The 22,670-nt window shown below is 22.9% G+C and overlaps 1 protein-coding gene across 2 annotated transcripts in view; it reads right to left on the reverse strand.

Moving 5' to 3' along the window:
- LOC114120595 (ras-like protein rasC) overlaps positions 1–22,670 on the reverse strand; it is a 154,413-nt gene that overhangs the window by 122,891 nt on the left and 8,852 nt on the right. Inside the window, exon 2 of one of the 2 annotated variants that reach the window (XM_050202974.1) lies at positions 2,273–2,349. The exons of the other annotated variant lie outside the window; for it this stretch is intronic. The gene's annotated coding sequence lies outside the window, so the exon portion shown is untranslated. The remainder of the gene's footprint in view (positions 1–2,272; positions 2,350–22,670) is intronic. 2 annotated transcript variants of the gene reach the window in all.

Below are 22,670 nucleotides of genomic sequence, written 5' to 3' on the forward strand. Positions count from 1 at the left end.
TAATCGTAAAATATTTACATGTTTGTTTAAATTGACTCATCGTCACAGAAAAAAAAATATACTCGTATTATAATAATAGTATATAGACACTTTATAAGGATCTACACGACTATTTTTCATTATAAATGTATAACTATAATCTGCATTTTTCTAGTGCAAAATATCAAACATTTAGAAAAATTCTTGTTAATCAATTGTTTATTTTTACGATATTTCAACGATCTTAAATTACAGTTTAATTATATGAATTTTATACTCTGTAAATATATATTTATTTAGTTACTTCGAATATAGTTGCTGAATTTCATTTTGCATAAACGGAAATTTCTAATTAGATACAAAACTTATTTCAAAGTTCACTTAATTTCCTAGTGTATCGTGGTTGGGCAGATTGAGAACCAATATGTTTTATTATAATATACTATATAGTTAATTGCGAGTGTTTTCAGAACCCTTTGAATTATAATTTTAACTATAGGTAGGGAGCTTTAGAAAATTGAATTAAAATATGCTCTAATTAATTAATTTTTAATTTTACATAGAAAAATAAAATTCTGTTTAACATTGTTACAAAAGTGAAGCGTAAAGTTTGTTTAATATATTATTATTGTTTACAATAATAAAAAAAATATAACATCATTAATAATTCATTGTAAAACATGAACATGATGTCATATGAGTACCGTGTGAATCAAGAACACCATTTAAAATAAAATACAGATAATTACTAGTTTTTTATTTATACACCTTAACCTTAAATTATCTTAAATGTATTAAACTAGTTAATTTAATTGTGTTCCTCATTTTTAATAAGATATTCACTGAAGTATTAGTTATGGTTTGTGATCATGTCTATTATTATATTATATAAAATAATAAAATGCTACAGTGATTATTATGTATTTAATTAATGGTTAACTGTAATGGACATTTTTTTTTACTTGTGATTAACGAAAATCTACCTTTCATTTGTTATTATTGTATATTAAATAAAGTTAAGCTTATTTTGTTTGCTAAGCAATTTCAAGCATATACATTTATTTATTTAGAATACATGTCATAAGAATAATATTATACTCTTAAAATAAACATAAATTATAATTAAATAATTTGATTACCTCATTTAAAATGTTACAAAAATATTTCCTAGAAATTAATTTAATTAAGTACTTTTTATTTTTAGCTCTAACATATTTTCTAAACTTAATTTTCTGAACAAATTTAAAATATAACAATAATTTACATACTATTTAAAATGATTATAATATAAAACATCATTATCGTTGAGTGTACAATCGCATTCTTATTGACAAGATATATTTTAAATGTTTATGATTGAGTAAATAATTTACCAAACCATTAAACAAAAGAAAGAGAGTAATTAATTGAAAAAATAAGCTCATAATAATATTTAGAATCAGTATGAAAATAAAACTCTATTAATTAGTTATTTATATTCTATTAAAATATCCATTCACGGTCATTATTTTTTATAATATATTTTTTTTTTTTTATCGTACTTATTCGCTAATCGAGAAAATTGTATTCTATTACTATACAATATTATACAACATATATATAACTGAGTAACTGACTTAATTATTTTATAGCACTTGTAATTTGTATTTCAGTTAAATGCATGATAGCTTTTATCTGCATCTAATTTGCATTTACTTGGGAGTTGAGCTAATATATAATAAATGTTTGGAAAAATATTATAAATTTGAAATCGGTTGAAAAAAAAAATTGTTTGATCTCAACGAATAATAATTAATAGTGTAATAATTTAACATCAAATGATATACTATTTTATAATATATAACCTTTGAACGTAGTAATTTTGTGAAACATTTACATGATGGAAATAAATTAAATAATCTTATGAATAGTTTAATCGTTAACTAAATTAAATTTTAATAATACTATATCGTTTATTTAAATACTTCGTAATTCAATGAGTCAATCACCAAAAATGGGGTTTTTTTCTGTTTTCACAAAAATGAAACGTGTACGTATTAGTTAGATTAACATTTGATATACTATTAAATAGTTATCTACACTCTTCTTCGTGTACAAAATCTGATAATTGTAGCTCGAGTTAGTATTGTAGTAAAATTATTATTACATTAAAGTAGGTATGATCTATTGAGATGTATACGTATTATCCCGAAATTGGCAAGTCATATTATTTTAACTTAAATATTCTCGCAAGAAATGTAGAAATGGTAAACGAAGATAACATAATCTTAGTATAGATATATATAACACTCACCGAAATGGCCTTAAGTTTACTCGTTAAATATGTCTGCTTTTTAAATTCTAATTCCAAACGGTAGACACTTAATCAACCTATAATAAAAAAAGTTTAAGGTATTATATAATTTATTGTTAAAATAATTTTTTAGTTCAAATTATAATAATACTTAGTTATATTATACAAATAAAAAATATACTTATAAGGAAAAATACTGATGTAGAAACGTTCTATTTTCTATTAATACATCAAATTATTGGTTTTCAACAGTATATTATTATTTATTGATAATAAAATAGTGTTTAAAATAATAATACCTAATGAATGAGTTCCTTTTTATCTAAACAAATATTGTAGTGATGTAATCTTTAAACAATAATTTTATAAATAATTTTAAAAATTAACAAAATAGTAAAAATTAAATTTGTATTTCAAGAGTGTATACTCTGCCTAGAAACTTAAAACCTTTTTTATTCTCAACTTTATTAAAATTTATTCTCATCAAGTCAAAATACAATTTACATGCATCAATGAATTCTTGACGCTTCTAAAATCGAAATTTATCTGTTGATTTGATTGTATTGTATTTTGTGTATTATTTATTATAAATTCATATTTTTTTTTTGATTTTTTTTTAATGCATTATGTATATATATATATAATATATTATAGATGTCTCAGGCGTTTCATTACCCGTGAGGATACGGTAATGTCAGGTAGTTAATTTTGATTTAAATGCAACGACATTTTCAAGAAAATATGCACTTGTACTAGAAATTTATTAACTGCAAAAAGGTTTTGTTTAGTTTGAAAAAAAAACTTTTAACATATCCCACAGGTCATTCTTTAACAGTAGGTATGAAAAACATAAGTTTTTGAAAATATGATATTTTAATACATACTTAAAAATTCCTACAATCCGATTTAAAAAAAAAATGCATTACTAAAGGATAAAAGGGAATGAGTAATCGGAATATTATTTCACAGAGTGTACAATCTACATATAATATAGGGTAAGGATATAAAAATAAAATAATAATATAAATTTAGTTTGAAGCGAACAACACATATATAGTAATCAAACTAGATATATGTATTTTCCTTAGCCCTCTCACCTATAAGTATTTATCCTAAAGTTCCATTATATTTTATAATATTATACATTTTAGAACAATGATAAATCATCACATTCATTCGAAAAACGTTTATCAGCTGAGCATAAACTTCCAATTGTTTAACAATTTACACACTTCTCTTATTGTTTTTCTTTACAAATAAGAAAAGTACTAAGCAAAAAAAATAAAAATAGTATTTTTAAAGTACCAAGTTGATAAAATGTGCAGTAAATAGAACTCCACTATTAAAACTTTTTTCCTGCCAAAAAAGTTTCGGAAAAAAATAATCATAATTATTACAAAAAATACATTCCATGTTTTATTCAGAATGTCAAGTCATTGTAATTAAAATTCCATTTTACTTATAATAAAAAAAACTGTCAGAATCGTATTAATCTTCGTGATAAACTCAATGTACACTCATTACTTTGAAAATTATTAGATTTATTTGAAAATATTTATTTTTATACGAACTAAATTCAGAACAAAAATAATTATATTTATATTATTTTTAAGTTTGTTTTTTTTTTTTTTTTGATTAACAATTTATATTTTTAACTTCATATGTCGAAGAACATCATTTTTCTGAAATTTTCTATGTAAAACATTCACATTTTCAACGAGTTAGTTGGTAGCTCATTAATTATGACGTCTTATAATTATTTACAATTTAGATGAGTAGTATGAACTATGCATTGACACAAGAGCGATCCACAAAGCACTACTCCAATAATTTTAGTTTTTAAATAATTTATCTAAAAAAAATATTTTGTTTGGAAATATCAAATTAAAAATATTTACAATCATTAAAAAAAAAAAAAAATTAAAAAAGAACTATTAAAATTGAATAAATATCCAATATAATAAAATAATATATAGTATACGAGTATATTATATTACAAAATTAACATAAATTGCTTTCAACTTTCCAAGTTCAATTCTTAGAATATGTATCTCATTCTTGAACACAATACTGTAGGAATTTCAATTATTCGTAATAATTATAATTAATTAAAAAACGTCAAACACTAATATAATTAAAATACACCTTGACACACAGTTGACCATGTTATTTAATTAATAACTTCTGTTAGTCATTAATTGGGGAAAATATGCTGTAACACTAAAGCATTAATATTTTATATTAATTATTATTTTCACAATTAATATTGTGAGTAAATTTTTTATTTTCAATGGAGAAATGAATTAAAACAACAAACTGTTAAACTGAAGTTATCATAATATTATATAAGAATAACAGTTATTTTTAATCATCTATTTTCTATTTTTAGTGGAACGGTATGTATATTGGTCTTCCAATGATGTATTTCTTCAAGTTTGTTGTCATCTTTTGGGCCAGTAAAAAAACTTTGATTTTCAACCTTACCTTTGGATAATATATTTTCTAATCTAAAATGTGATATAGTTTAAAATTAAAACATTTTAAAACGTCTCAGTATTTTCTTAAAAATACCTAACACAAGGTTTCACATATTTTTTCTTATACGTGTATAAAAATATTTAAAATGTGGAGTCACAATATATATATATTTAAATATATTAATATTATAAATAAGAATTAGAATTTCAAATTTTTACAAAATTTATAGAAATCTTAAAAATTGAAAATTTGCACAAGATCCAAATATGTTGTAATATAATATAACAACAAAATAAAATGTATCAAATCTTCAATTTGTATAACTAATAGATATAATTATTTAATATTATATATTCATCATAATTAAATCACTAAAAATATATAAATAACATATAATTATTAATTATACTATAATTATTTTAAGTTAAAATTACACGAAATTACATATTTAATCGATGAATGTGATGTTCATTTTGTTTTTTTATAATTTAAAATACTATTCATGACCACATGGGACTTAAAACTTTTACGTATATTAAAAATTTCACTTTACTCAATGACATACTCAAAAAATGTAAGTTAATTTTAATATATTATCAATTTATACCATGAAACTATTCACACTGTATTAGGTATATTCGGGTGGTATTGACTCAAAAGATAATAACAATCATGGACCATGGTGTATGGTATGAATTGTATGAATTGTGATTATAATAGTTTAATAAACACCAAGTTTTCAGGAAAAATTGATTCAATCTACTGTAATATCAATAGTAATATAGGCTGATAAGAATTTAATGGAATCATTTTTTTCGTATAAAATAATATAATATAATTTAATTTAAATTTAACACAACTATTAAAGTGACTCAATTGACACCTAATATATAGTTTAGTACTATCCACTTTCAACTTATTTATATATAAGATAGATGAGTATATATATACAATAATAACATTTATTAATTAGCAAACTAAATTTATTTGATATAATATTTTATGAGAAAAATAAATTTATATAATAAATTTTATTTATACAGTTTATCATAAAGTAGCACATTTTTTATGTTTTATTTATTATTTTTCTAATAATACGCCAATGATCGTTGAAAAATCAATTTTTCTATTTCATAAGTGTTTATATGATCGATATAGCAATCTCTCATAAGTGATTTATATTATTATATACTTTAACCCAAGCAGGAAATTGTGGTCGGAATCAACTGAGTTCATAAATATTTTACAAAAATAATTTCCTGACGATAATAAAGTCATATATACAGTACTTCCAACGACTATTAAAAAAAAAACCCCTCTACGTTTAAAATTTTTTCTAAAAATCATTAAGTGTCTTAAGATTTGTTGATCTAATGACATGTTTTGTAAACATATTTAAAAAATCATATTCAAGACCTTACATAATATTGTGCAGTATTATGATTTACATTGAATAATACACACAAAATACATTGCATTACACATAACTTTGGTTTATTAAATTCGTGTACAAAACATAAAATACAACATTTAAAACAGCGGACGACAATTTTATAGAATAGCTAGGTATTCGCATTTAGTATCTAAGTTATGGCTGTACGGTTTGGTTATTTATCATTCAAATGCAATAAATGTATTTCAAGCATTTTGTTCTGATTTAAAAAATAAGACTCAAAACAAAAACCATACGATACATTTACAAATCCTAAGGATAAAAAAATATAATCACAAACATTTAAAAATAAAAATAAAATGGTCCATAAATCATAGTAGTTCCTTGTTTTTATTTCTTAGTAAGCATACTTTTTTAGAGTTTTTTATGCATGATGAAATTACAAGACTTTATAACAGAATAATATAGACAAAAATAGAAATAAATCATTTTCGTTGAATAGTTTAATAATTTTCGAATATACATGTATATCAATTAATAAATAAACTAAAGTTAATAATTTTAAATAATTTTTACTTGAACGCATAATGTAATTATCCACAAAGCGCTCAATAAACGCACATTTTAACTTACTGAAATCAAATAAATGGTCAAAAGAATCAACTATTATACTTTGTAATTGTTATAGATAGTAGCGTAATTTTATATAATAGTTAACTAAAATAATGATCGTGTTTTTGAAAAAAAAAAAAAAAAATGGATATTTATTTATTATTAGAAACTTAATAAGTACTTTTAAAATTTTCAGTGTCAAAATGTTATGGTATTTAAAATTGTTATTTAACTTTAAATAAGTAGTAATATAGTTGTAAATACCTATTTTCAGCTTAGATGAGTAACGCATCGATCAGAATTTAACAGAGATCCCCTTTACTCATCCAACTTAAACTTAAATCTTTAAACTTTATAATATTTTACTTATAACCAAATAAACTTGTTCAAAATTCTTAAAAAAAATATTTTGTTTTAAAACATGTTTCATGAAGTATAGATAATTGCGTTCAAACTACGACTGACGTACTTAATCTCGAGAATTGAGTAGTTAACATAGGTTAAACACATCCAATAGTAATAATAAATACTAGAAAAGTAGTATAGTAAGTATAACAAGCTGATTGGCCGTATTATGCAAAACCCCACAGAGTTCCACGCCTAATGTTGTTGTTAGATAATCATTATTATTGTTATTCATTTAACGAAGTTTTAATATTTATATATTTATCAAGTGTAAGAATAATGATATTAATGTGAGAAAAAAATCGTTTTTATCATTTATACATATATTTATGAGAATTTATAAACACCTTAAATTATTATTATTTTGCGTAGGTATAAGGTATGTACACTTTATAGCATTTTAGGATCAAAATAACTATAAGACAAATAAACAGTCCCATAATTTGCAAACAACTTTCCACAGTGGCAGAGTACGTGGGTGACAGCTAGTAAAAAATATTTTAAATCGTTTGAAGATAAACCATGTAAAGAAAATGCCAATCTAAATAACTGGTGAAATTTTCAAGTAATTACGACTTAAATTTTTTGAAAAATAACAAATATTTAAAAATCGTTTGAGGATAAGTCGTTATCGTGTCTTGAGTTTGTAAAAAATAAAACTCAAACGCTCATAACATTTTTGACGTTTCAAGTTTTCTTTATAGCTATTTGAAGGAAAACTTATGGAAAACTTAGTGTTGAATTTTTTAACCTTAGATATAAATACAAAACATTTTATGAATTTTCAATTACAAATTACTTGTAAATTTTCATGTCCAATTTATAAAATGAATTTTTTTCTACTTCAGAAAATGATAAGTAAGTAACATTTTACGACAAAAAAAAAAAATCCTCAAAATCAATTTAAATTGGACAACGATTAATAGTAAATTCTAGTTTATTTATCAAATATTGCTCAGGTTTTAGTTTAAAACTTACTATAATACTGAAGTATAATAAAATGTTATACTAAGTTTCATATTTGTGTGTTACAGTCTATAATCTACAATTAAACAGTTGTAAATTTTTTTGTTAAGTATTCATTATTTAACTATTACGGGTAACATAATATAGAATTTAAAAATCTAAACTATCATAATTTGTATGCTATTTTACGATAATAATATATTCACCGCCATAAAAGAAATAGGTACTAAGTCGATAATACAAAAAAAAAAAAAACCTTCTGTTAAACCACCATTCTAATTCAGCAACCACAAATCGATTTAAAAATATTGTGAGTTGAAATAAAATTAATCGAAATGGTATGGAGCGTTTGACGAAAATTAAATAAAGCAGATACAAACAACGAATACAAAATTACTTTTATGTATTTAAATTATGTTCATTATTCATTAATAATACATATTTCTATATAACATGAATAACATAACATAACGATGAATAGCAGAAAATTGGTGGTAAAAGAGTACACCCATAACGACCATAACTTCCAATGCAGTTAAAATGTTTGTAAAGTATTTATCAATTATAAACATGTAAAACATTTTGCTTAGTGTATATACAAAATATCTTTTGATATAATATTAAGTTTAGAAATTCGTTTAGTTTATAATACCAAAACCAACCAAACGACATAATTAATTTTATAGATTGGTCTTATCGTACAGTATATAGAGTAATGCAAGTATTGTAATTCATGTTATAATAAGACATGAAATAATTATATTTGCAATATTGTGTTATAATATGCAAATTTTAAAATGAAATACCTTTGAATACAACAAATAATATATACGACTGTAGATAATAACAATAAAATTAATATTCTGTTGAATATGAGTTCATAAAAAATAAATGTCGGTTCTAAAAAGAAAAAAAGTTTGACGGTCGACGGACACATGAAGCACTTTCTCAGTTCGTTATCTCCGCGCAAAGATTTATGATAGTCGAGATTAATCTTTTAGACACTACCGAAAAATATGATTTCATATTTTATAAAACGTAGTGCTACTTTTAGAGGTTGGGGTTTTTTTTTTTATTATTACGTTTTTAAGGAATTCCGTGTGTTACAAACGATGTTTATGGTTTAAAGTTTCAGTCAGCCTACAGCAATACGCGTGTGATGTGTCATCTCACATCAAAAACATACACATATTAAAACCGTATAATATTATAGATATCTGCACTTTCGTGCAAACAGCGCCTTATGTAATTTTAACACAATTTTATGACATCACAAGCACGCGACGAAAATTGTATATTATAACATAACATTATATGCATTATACACTTACATAAAATAATTTTCATTATATTTTACCACTATAACCTTATATTTTAAAAAATAAATCTTAAAACCTCTTTTTGGTAAACTAAAAATAATTAAGATTTAAAATAATATAGTCTTGTTGTCACTAATGTATCATTACATCTACTTTGTATAACTGTATATAAGTAAGTATGGTATATTGAATAAAACCCATTTTTTAAACACAATCGTTCAATTAACACGTTCAATGCCGCGGTCGACACGTAGTCGACAAAATATGCATTGCCCCGGACGCCGCTGTCGACACGTAGTCGACAAATTAGTTATTGACTTTAATGTCTCATAACTTTTGCTGGAGTTGTTTGATTGTATTGAATTTTTCTTCTGGCCATTTGTGATTACATTACTAATTGAATGGTGTATTTGGTTTTATATTTGGTCTAAAAATACACCTGTTATTTCAACTTTTCCCGGAATGTAGAGACGGAGCTCCTTTTATTTGTTTAATACCAACATATATTGCATATCGTCGTCTAATAAAGTAATAAATATTACTTGACATTTTAATTAAAGATATTATTTATAAAATTCAATTTTTCCCGGATGTAGAGACAGAGTGGCTTTTATTACTATTAGTATAATTCTAATATACCTATATATATATATAATGCATATTATCGGTTAATACGTATTATTAGATGTTATTAGTTAAATAATATTATTAGTTATAAAGTATAAGAAAATATATGTGTAGGTTCTAAAATGATATACAGAGTGTAACAGGAATATATGACAAATAACATAATATACTAGAATAGTCGACCGGGTGGAAATTTGTTGCGGCGACGCGGTAACGTACGGCGAATAGGCCGCGGCATTGAACGTGTTAAATTTGAGACAAAAATATAAATATTATGTTTTTAGTCACACATTCAGCCATGCAAACTATATATTTTAAGTAAAAAAATAAATAAATAAAAAATGAACTTGGATAAAAGATCATTTGTAAAAAAAAATAGTAGTTAGATTATTAAAAAACCCGAAAGATAATATTATAATATACTGAATATACGCTAGACGGTTATGTAAACTGACTATCGAGCACGTGTCTTAATTTGTTCATGTCTACTTAAAATAGCATGGTTGATGTAATAGTTTATTACTATCATAACAATTAAAAGCGATTAAAAATGAAACTCAGTTCAGCTAAAACTTTTTCTTTAATATATTTTTAAAATATTGAATGAAATTTTTTATTGTAAATTTGAATAATAATAAAAAAAAAAACAATTCGAAATTGATATATTTATTATTAATTTAAAGTAATAAGATACATTTATAAGTAAAATGTCTAAATTTTCAATAGAAAAGTAAATACGTAATGCCATGATTATTTACATAATTGAACGTAATAAGTTGTTATAAATAAGTATGATTTCTATTTATTGAGTTTATTCAAGAATTATTTTGATTTTAGATGTAAGTAATATAGTCATACCTTCTTGTAATATTTTATAGTTCAAGCTTATTACCCTTACCCTGCACCCAAAAAGTAACTTTCATTTTTAAATAGGTATATATTTTTATGGGCTACGAGATAGCAAGGTCAGTTTAGTATGATCATGTTGCGTTTCAGGTGTTGAATATGCTACTAGTGACACCATGATACGTTCGGGATATCAAGTGCACCAATCATTGCATTACCAAGAATGCATTTATGAGTGTGATCACTTAGTCTTCGACAACGCATCTTCACGTAATAATAATATTATATTGTAGTATTATTGTACAATATCGAATGCGGATACTCATTTGCAAACAACAACTAGAAAGACACATGATTTCACCCAAAAGGCTACGTGTCGGTGTAAACAAGAGTCGGGCCACATATAAGTTGTAACTTTTATTTAAAATAACACTTTGGATTCAAACTCTGATATTGGCACGCAACAATATTATGTAAAAAATAAGGTCAAATACAACGATAATTGCTAGCTTATATTAAGTGTTTTTATTTATAATATATGAAATAGGTTTTTAAGCCACAGCATTACAATAATGTTAGTCAAAAGTTTTTTTTTTTTTATATTAATGCGTGTTCAGTAATTTTTATTTCAAAATTCAATAGCCTTATGAATACAAATCATCAATACATAATACATATACTGGATGTAAAGCATTATGTAGCCATGCTCCTCTTAATGAAAATGACCTAATTTGTTTTTTTTTTTTAACACCCAACAATGAATTTTACATCACTGTATAAATCGCATTGTTAACGCTGAAGTATGACTCTTGATATATTATACAAATTAAATTTATACGTGTTAAACTTATACAACATAAAAGTAATACCGACCGCAATTAGTTAACATTCAAAAACATGATTTCAATATGAAGCTATCTAAGATCTATCAAATCATTATTATCGCATTTCAGAAACACATTTTTTTTATATATATATAGTATTATATACAACTCTACATATTATTATTATGAAAAATGTAATAATTTATCTTTGGTACTATGTTTCTTATCGAGCCATATTTCTATAATAAAATATTCGTTAGCATTAAGTGAATTGATACGCATGTTGTTGTATTATAAATCACAATATATACATATATTTTTTTTCTTTTATTAGAAGGACAAAATAATATGTTTTTTAGCACAAATCAAAAATACAATGTATTAGCTGAACAGTAAATATTTTATCGTTCTAAGTACGACCTGCATTACAACTGACATCAAACAAATAATTATAAATAGTAAGTGTTTACACGTTAGACGTAAATACTCAACTATTAATTCATAAAATATAGTATGAAACGTGATTTAAGTTGATAAAGGATTATTAAGTGTCATTTAGCTTTGTTAAGAGTAAACCGTGTATAATATAACTATATTATAATAAATCGTTTAATTTTATATCAGTTAGCTTAAGTATTCTCTTAATTGACTTAATAGACTATTTGACGTAACCTTTACCCTTTAATCTACTGGTGTCCACAACAATGAGCATTTTTAAAGTAGGTATCTAGTAAGTAGTACCTTTGTTACTCTAACGCGTTTTATTTCATCAAATTACGGTAAGACGGCGTCATGGTTAGGCAATTTTGCTACACCATATTCCCAAATCAGTTTTTCTAGTAATTCATAATATAGTTACATATTACAGCAACCTACAATAATTTGTTTGATGCAATAATTTATTATCATATAACTTACTATAAATTTTTAAAAATATTTATTTTAATGTTAACAATGCTTGTGATAAAAATTTTTTGTGTTGACTAATTCTTTTCTTTCTTTTTTTTTTTTTTTTTTGACAAGTATATAATGCTTGTAATTATGTACGGTTAATAAATATATGCATGTACCTAACTTTATCATAAACTTAAATTTAAAATAAACTTTCAATAATTCACTAGACAAGTGAGCTTTGTAAAGGCGATGCAATTATGCTAACGTAGTATATACTACAAGAATTACATAAGTTAATAATTTAGATAATTTATATGTATATAGATTTTAACGTTATATATCAGTGTTCCCATAACATCGATACTAATTTTTACTGTTGTACGATCATTAATGACATAATTTTAGAAAATATTAAATTCAAATTTAAACCACTCAAAAAAAGTTATTAAAAATAACCATGCTAAATAGTTATCAAGTTTTCTTCGGATAAAAGAATTAAGCATTTTTACGACCATAGTATCCATAATATTGTTAAAGAAAGTTCATGAACATATAATTTATATAGAACTTTGTAATTAATTATATATAATATAATAATATAAATATCCACGAAAAATACTGTATTCGATAATAATAAAGTAGTAAAATTATTATAATCTAAAAACTATAATAGCAATATTTCCATAAAATAAACATTAAAGTATTATTAATAAGAAAGTTATTAAATTTATAATGAAATAAACACCTTATATTATAATGTCAACAAAAATTAGTATACTCTAAAAAGAAAATAATATTACATACTAAAACAATAATTATATTAAAATAATAAAAAATACTAATAATTTAAAATAAAATCAACTTTTAACGTTGCAGCAATGTATTCAATATAATTATATGGAAAGGATCTACTCCATAAAAATACGTTACATTAGTAAATTGTATTATACAACACCAATTTAATAAGACAATTCCAGATGTTCAATTTTCGGACACTCTAAAAATGATTGGAAATTTTTCTTTGACCTAACCTGATTCCAGTAATGGAATTTCCGACATATTTTTAATTCTTATTTCCACGGGAGTATACATAAGCTTTTCAAATTTTTGATCATATATTTGATTTAATAAATAATTAATTATTTATCATAATTTCAAATATAATATTGTTTTACATATAAAAGATTGGTTCAAGAATAATTTAAATTTTAAGCATAAGTAATTTTATTAAAATATAGCTTTACATTTTTAATGCAATATTATTTTTTTATTTTAAAACTATAGTTTTATAAGACAAAATTTAATGTTAGTAAAATTTTAAATGCATTGTAAATAAATATTTTCTTCTAATGAAGTAAGGTATTTGTTATATACTTGAACTGTCTATAGTAGAACATCAAATAAGTGAATTATGAGATCACTAGCTATTTTTTTTTTTAATAATTAATTTTATGGACAACTTATTTCAAAATAAGTCATACTTATACAATTATAAAAACAGCTTATTATAATGTTTATTAACTTATATATTTTACATTAATAATAAAAATTAAAATAAATGTTTCAATTAAAGACATTAAAATGAATACAATTTTAACTGTGAATCAAATTTAAATTTACATGTAAATAAAATACGAAAATTGACATATATATTTTTATAAAAACATTTCGTTTTTAAATTTTTTACAGAATCAAAATGAAAATATATGTTAAAATGAATGTTTTTAGTTAGAAGTTTAAACTAAATAAATATACTTTAATTTAAAATTAAAAAGACAAATGTTAAAATGTACATAAAATATATTATACTATATTGCTTATTTTTACCTAACGATTTTATAAATAAAACTATTTATTCGTTTGTGTTCACGTATCCTTAGAGTTTTTTATGGGTAGGCTTTAAGGAATTAAATAATTTACTTTTAATGAAAATTGGAATGAAAATAGCATTGTGAACACACCATATCACGAATTAAGTAAATTTGTTTGAACAATAATTAATTCTCGTATATTAAAAACACTATACGTAAAATATAAATACTCAAACTTGAAAAACAAATGTGTTCATTTATAAAAGACCTTGAGCCTAATTAGGCCTATAAATTTAGATTTTAACTTTGAAATATTTAATGCCAAAAAAAATCTAAATGAAATTTAAACGTGCTTATTTTTAGCCTTGAACCTAAAATCTATTATACTACTAACATTTAATGTTATTTTACAATATAGTCTCTTATTTTATTTAGATAGATATTTTGCTTTTCTGATCTTTTTAGTACTTCTTACGAGTTTTATAAATCGAAAAATAAAAAAACATATAAAACAGAGGTTTAGTAATAATTATGAAATAATGATAACAGGCTCGTTGCGACGACCGCTTAACAAAATATAAATTGAGATAATTTTAAAAATAAAACGGGTGAGAGTTTTCAGCCACGATGTAATAACAAAAAAAAAAAAACTAAAACATCGGGCCAATCGTAGAGCAGAAGCCAGAGGCGAAATGGAAAAAACTAAAAAATAACATCGAGCACGGTGAGCTCTAATGGACCTCAGCTTGGGCGTAGACCTCGCTTCGAGTTAACAATATTATTTTGATCCTCAAGCGACGTGGGTGGATCTGCAGTACAGTGAAATTACTTTATCATAATATTTTAGTTTTTACAGTCTGTCGAATTTATCGCTATCCATTGATCAGTGACAAACGATGTTTTATCATTATTAATGCATTAATAAAATACATAATAACGTATTTTAACACAATACTAGAAAAATAATAAATTAATGTAAAAAGTAAAAATTATAAAAAAAAAATTGTTACCATTACATGTGCCTTAATTCTAATTGACTTTTTAAAACACTGTCTTCGTATAATTGTATTAACAAAACTAAAATAGGTAATATTATTTATTAACACAATATAACCGTACACATAAGATATCAGGAAAAAAAATAAAATTATTACGTTATATTTATAGTTGATACATATTATTCTTTTTTTTTTTTTTTGATAGCGAAACAATGCATCAATTGTAGGGATCCAAAATTAAATAATCATTTGACGCGCGAATATTCAATTTTAAAATTATATTTTACATTTTTATTTCAGTACACCGATGTAAATTAATTAATATGTATTTAATTAATTCAAGTCTCTATTTTCAGCATAATTTCAATGTTATCTCTGTACTTTCATTTTCATAACAGACTAATAATTTATGAATACACTGGATTCAATACTGTATATTGAATTATTTACATACCAGAAAGCAGGTGATTTAAAAATCAGATTGATAAATTAGTTTTTTGACATTTATAAACTTAGTAGACAATCAATTATTCATTCATTTATTTTTATTTTTAATATCATCATCTGATGAAAATGTTGTTATATTAAACAATATCTCGTTTACTGTATTTTATTTGGCATACTACCTTTGCTTATTTTATGAAAATAAACAAAATATTATTAATGATAATATACAGTAAAGTTTTATAGAATACCTTTATATATTATATATGAATATAATTTATATATAGAATCAAATTTCACGAAAAAAATTGGACACATAATAAATAATAACAAAATAATTCTTCAAGTTTATTGAGTTTCAATTTTAATGTACACTAAATTGTTAATTATGTGTTTGATGTTTTTGGAAAATATTTAATCATAAATTAAAATGAATTTTATACATAATTTAGTAGGGTTTTAAATTAATCTTAAAATGTTGTTAAATGAGCTCATTAACTTAATAATTTATTTATTATACATACATTTATTATTTTTTTTTTTTGAGTAATCTGACATCTAACGATTCATCTAAATAATAATTATTATAATAATAAAATATGGTAAAGGCATCTATGTGATCTCAAACAAAATACTTTCAGAACGAAAAATTATTAAAAATTAATTATTTCCGTAGGTTTATTATTCATGTTTTATAAATAGGTAATATTAACCATAATTTAAAAAAAAAACACTTTAATGAACTATTATTAACTGTAAATGGAAATCATATATTTATTTTTATACTCAAAAAGTTTAATAAGTATTATGATTCTTGAAGTAACTCACGTTTGTAATGACGATTTCTATTCAACATTGAATTTGTTTACATAAATCAAATAAATTATACAACAATAATTCATTTTTATATTCGATACTTGTTTTCAAAATTGTTTCAAAAAATTATATATTTTTTAATTAAATATGGTGTGTACAATAAAATATAGTAAAATATCTTAATATAATCTGCGATATTTGTGCGACGTGAATTGTCAATTTATGTATATAAAGTAAAATAACGAAACAAATAACGATAATAGTATTATAATAATATGGTAGTTGAGTTAAATTTCAGATTCTTTATATCGAAACGTGATTAAATTTTTAATTGTATAACTACTATAATATTGTACTCTAATGGTTTTTATTAAATTATGAATCTAATCACGTTATGTGATACACACAATATTTTTTTTTTTTTTTGGTTAACTATATTTTGCAATTTTTAAGCTTAATCGCTTTTAAAAATTAATCAAGGTTAAATTTAATGTAATTTACAAAATTTTTCCTGCAAATCACATATTATTTTTTAATTATTTAAGTATTAATATATTTACATCATAATGTTTAATCTGTTTCTATGTTTTATGGACGTAATTTGGAGACACCATACTTAAATTTGTATTAATTTGTTTAATGATGATAATGCATAATTACAAATAACTTAATTTTTAAACATATTTTATACACATGAAAACATTTTACGAGAAATTTAATCAAATGGGAAAATATCCAGTGAGGAAACAGCAACGGCAAACAGTGGCGGGGATATGTTCATAAATAAAATTAAGTGTTATAAATTAATTATTAGATACATGTAATCATTATTATTTCTATTTAAATTAATTTGTCCAAATCCAAATTTTGAATTGGTATAAGTTGACAAACATTTTTTTTTGGTAATTTAACCCTCAGAATATTAATTTCAACGTCAACTATTATTCGTGTATAATCATCATGTTCAATCATGAAATTTAATATTATGTTAATTTCATATCAGAACCACTTAGGTTATTTTTAAATTTGCTCAGATTTCTTTTAGATTCACTTTTAGTGGTACTAATGGGAAATTAATGTAAATCCATTAACGGTTCAAACCAAAAATCTATTATATAACTGACCGAACTTAATTTAGAGTCGTTAAAAACAAAGCAGTGATGCACATTTATTCTTCATGCAATCATCCAAATAACGGTTTAAGATATTTGAATTATTAAAATATTTTAAGTGCCAAAATACATATAAAATACGAATATCATTTCGCGCGTGATAACATAAAGCTTTTTTTTAAATATGTTTTAAGATATGCAAATTATATTGCACTGCATATTTCATAAATTATGTTTTATTGTAATACTGATTTTACAAAATCTTTAAAAGATTATCATCAACTATTACAATACTTTAGTATAAAAAATAATCATATAATACCGATAATTTTTTTTTATTTTATAACATTGATGTAATATTATTTTAGTTACTTACCACGTTTTCTCATCATTAGTTATTTGATAAACTATATATCGATATAATTGATTGATTTTCAACCCCTATTCATTATATTATATTAATATCCAGTTTTCTAAAAATATAGAGATATCTAAAAATTTTTTTTTCAACTTATTTAAAATAAATTATAATATATACAATTAATTAATATTTTTCAATAGATATTAATGATAAAAAAAAAAATCGAAGTAGTTATACAACAATTATAAAGTTATATTACAAATCAACACACTTATCGAATATATTCATAATTTATAGTTATAAATTATGGAGTACTCATATGCTGCAGATATTTACCTTACAACGAAATACAATAATATTATTAATATGCCAATTTTTATCTGGTTTACATTAAAATATAAAGTTAAATGAAATTGGTTTTGAATAATAATAGCAATTTAAACACATCTTATAGTTTCTAAAGTGTGATAGCCAGACTGCAGATGTCTTGTTATAAAAAAAATATATCATGTCTGCATTTTAATTTGAACTAATAAAATTGACCTTTGATTATAATAATTGTCTAATAAATATGATTATTTGAACTTGGATACATTTATATTATATGATATATAAGTTATTTTTATTGAATTAAATTAAATTTAAATCAAAGATATCAACCGATATAATAGTTAGAAAAATGAATTTTTCAAAGTTTATTTTAAGTGTATAACTTTAATGAATTATAATTAAGCATATATTTTGTTTTATATCTTTTAACTATAATACGCATTATTTAATGAATAACGTTTAGTTTCATTAATACTTCTAGAAACCAATAAAATAATCAATCATAAACAACACTTCACTGTAATAATCGCAATGTTTATGCTGTGCACTTTTTAACTTTCGTAAGTGCATACCAGTTTTAACTGATGATATATGACTTAGGTTTTTTTTTTTTTTAAAAATTAAAAGTTCTTTTGAATAATTATTAATTAAACCAATGTATAATGTGTATAATGTATATTATAATTCGATAAATATGCATAATATTATAAGTGTTGAGTTATTTTTTATATTAAATTATAATTTATAAAGTAAGTTTTCATATATCATAAATCATTAAATAAGTTTCTCCGACTTACCGTAAAAATTATCGAATTTCAAAAACGTTTACTAAGTTAACGATATAACTTTGATCTAGAAGCTAAGAGAAATCACGTAAGAGGCTTTACTGAAACGTAGACAAGAATGGAAAATGGCCAAAATAATAATATACACAACGGTGAGATGCGTTTTTTTCTTTGATGACAGTAATTGAATTCACTATGCCTTGAAATTGAACTTAGACATGGATAAGGGTTTCTATTTGTTGAATAAACGCATAGACGTTTGTATTCTGTTAAAAAAAAAAAAAAAAAAAACTGAAGTTGTTCAAATCTATTTGTCAATTAATGGTATTCGTAAGAATTTTTTATATATATATATATATATTATATATACAATAAACGTTAAAAATATTTACTCACACTGCATGTGTGAATACACAACAATGCTTTCGATAAAAGATTTCCTATCAAGAAATTTCTCTTTTTGATTTTCAACTTATTTTATTATGATAAAATTAAAGTAACAAACATCTAAATCTACATAGGTTTTCAATTTCTTATTTTTAAACATAAAAAGACGCAATTAATTAAATTAAGTAATACGTAATTTATTATTCGATGTAATTAAATCAAATAATAATTATGTTATGGTATAAATGAATACCATAACATAACAATAAGTGATCTTAAAATTAAAGAAAAAATACATCATTTTATTGACAAAGTGGTAAATTATATTTTAGATTTTTGAAGAAAGTGAGTATTAATTATTCATGGATCGATTATGAAAGTAATGATTAATATTATTAACTCAAATAATCTATACAATATTCAAGAATCTTAATAACTCAGTTTTTTTTTTTTTTAAGAATTAATCGGCTTTTTCATTTAATATACTTTTACAATATTTCACAAAGGGTTATAATCAGCTTTTCTATTTCTGATTTTCGTTGTGAAATTAATAACCATTACTTGCATAATCAATATTATATTAATAACAAACACCTCATCTTATTGAAATAAAATATAGTTTACCACTTTCGTTAATACTGCGCTGGGAATGAATTAATAATTGATAATTAAATTGGACGGGGTGTCGTAGTTGTTTACAAGGTAATTTATTTATTCTTAAAGATAAATTGTAAATGCGTTCACGTTTAACTGTATAAGATTATGACGTTAAACAAAAGTCGTTATTAAATAATCAGTCTCATTTATAATTATAACAATGACAATGTTTCAACATCCGTAGTCCTAAAATGCGCTGAAATTTATTTTACCGTGTAAAATGTATAATCTATAATAATTATATAAGTATGATAATAATTCTTATTTAAAAACTATATTGGTAATCTACTACAAGTCTACAAATAAAAAATTGTATTTCATACCGAAAAATGTATATTATTATATCTTCGTTTTATAAGTCATAATATTTGTAATGTATTCATAAGTATTAATTATCAGTTATATTATGACATATTATATTTAATGATTGTTATACATTATTATAAAAAAAAAAAAATGCATTCATAATTCTTAGGTTATATTCAAACAAAAATATCTTATTATAAATATTAAAGCCTGACATTAAATTAGGTAATAACCAAGCCCGGAATAAGATAATTTTGGGCCCGGGGCAAAACAATTTTAGGGGCCCATGACCATTATCAAAATTTTGGTAACCCAAAAATAAAAATATTTAAGACAAAAAAAAAATTATATTCATAAATTTAATTTTTTACTTTTTTTAATACAGAAATAAAAATGTTATTTGTATAAATAATTTTTTCTTGATTTTTGGGAAGCAAACTCTTTAATTATATTCTGGGTATTAATTACCTCAAAAACATCACTCTCTGTACACAAAACCATAAAACTATTTAAATTTTCTTGAGAACTATTTGTTCTATACTTGTTTTTATACGAACTAATTTAGAGAATTCTCTTTCAGCCGAATAATTTGCAATAGATATGGTATAGCTTATATCAGGGGTGCTCAAACTTTTTTTGATCACGATCCACTGAAAATATACTTCACCTTTGAAGATCGACTTCTATAGATTTTTTTTATTATTATTGAATAATTATAATAATAATTAAGAAACATATAAGGCGCGTGGTCTTAAAAATAAACTCTAACATGATCGACTTTGAAATTGTCCGCGATCGACTGTTTGGCCGCCCCTGGCTAATATGAAACGTTAAGGTATTATAATTTATAATAATAATGATATAAGTTTATATCATTGCAAATCTTTCTATTTTATCTTATATAAACCATGAATATTAGATACCAGTGTTTCTTTTGATTTACAAAATATACTATTATTACTATATCCAAATATTTCTAATTTAATAAAAAAAAAATACTATTCGACAGTGGCTTACTATTGTTTAATATCCGTTGTGGGCCCGAGAGGTCATGGCCCCCTCTGCCCCCCCCCCTCTTTAATTCGAGCTTGGCAATAACAGTCGCCAATACTTATTCTTAATGAAGGTATTCAAGTTTTAATTTATTATGTCAGTTATATTAATCTTATAATATACTTTATTTTACTTTTTATTTTTCAAGAGTAGACAGATCTTCACTGCAGTCAACGGTGTTCTACTTTTATAATTACATTTAAGTCACTCGTGTTTAATTAAAAATTCAGTTATAAACATTAATAAAACATTAATAGTATTATTATTATAGTTCTTCGAAAAAAAATAAAAATGTTCAAGTTTTCTACCGGCCTACGGTCTTAAGACTTACACGAAATACAAAATATTATCGTGACTTATTGTGAAATAAGAATAATCATATTATAAACATTTTCAAAGATATTGAAAATTCTTAAAAGGGGTGAAATATAATACAAATTATGTACGATTTCATATAATATTTTATTTCTTTACTTATAACACAGTAGGTACAATGTAAAATGTCATATTAATCATAGATAATCATATTATATTATTATCTAAAACAAATTAACCAACTATGTTATCTGTAACATTTTTAAAAAATATATCTGTATATTTTATTCCAATTTCAATTAATTATCTGATATAGTTGTAACATCAACAAATATATAATTGAAACTTTGATTGTTAGAAACATATAGCTTCCTGATGTAGAGTGACAAAATGTAAAAATGCGTTTATCATACACTATGTACTCTGCAAATTCAACGTCGTTATATTTTGATATTTGATCCAGTTTTATCATTTTTTTCAAAAGAAAAGCAAGCAAAATTTCCCTTTTATATTTGGTACTCTAGGTTATAATATTGTTGGTAAAAAATTGGTTTTGGGTTTCATCATAATGACGTACAACATAACACATTTTGTAAAAAATGAGAACCACATCAGAGTTGATACTAACGTATTGTTACCTATTTAAAAACTATTTTTAA

The sequence above is a fragment of the Aphis gossypii genome, chromosome 3 (assembly GCF_020184175.1).
Source record: "Aphis gossypii isolate Hap1 chromosome 3, ASM2018417v2, whole genome shotgun sequence".
NCBI classification, from domain to species: domain Eukaryota; kingdom Metazoa; phylum Arthropoda; class Insecta; order Hemiptera; family Aphididae; genus Aphis; species Aphis gossypii.